A 330-nucleotide genomic window follows, 5' to 3' on the forward strand; every position below is an offset into this window, starting at 1 on the left:
CCCAAATATTAGCCAAAATACCGAAATGTCTCTTTCAGGGTACAGTCACGCCGGTTTAGGGCCTACGTTACCCTGAGGTATTTTGCGTTTTATTTATAGAACCACGGAATTAGATTAGAAACCGTGATAGAACCACACACAAAATTATCAACTAAATTGTATGTGCCCTGGCAGTTATATACCTGTTGCTTCTAAACAAAATTAAAAAGACAGTCATGAAAAATGTCCCGCTGGCGTCCCAATATAAGCACATACAAATGACCGTGCCTCGTTATTGCCTCGCATCACTTCACGCGATTTACTGCAGTAAATCAAATCCAATTAAAACAA

Source organism: Mizuhopecten yessoensis, unplaced genomic scaffold, assembly GCF_002113885.1.
Source record: "Mizuhopecten yessoensis strain PY_sf001 unplaced genomic scaffold, ASM211388v2 scaffold245, whole genome shotgun sequence".
NCBI lineage: Eukaryota > Metazoa > Mollusca > Bivalvia > Pectinida > Pectinidae > Mizuhopecten > Mizuhopecten yessoensis.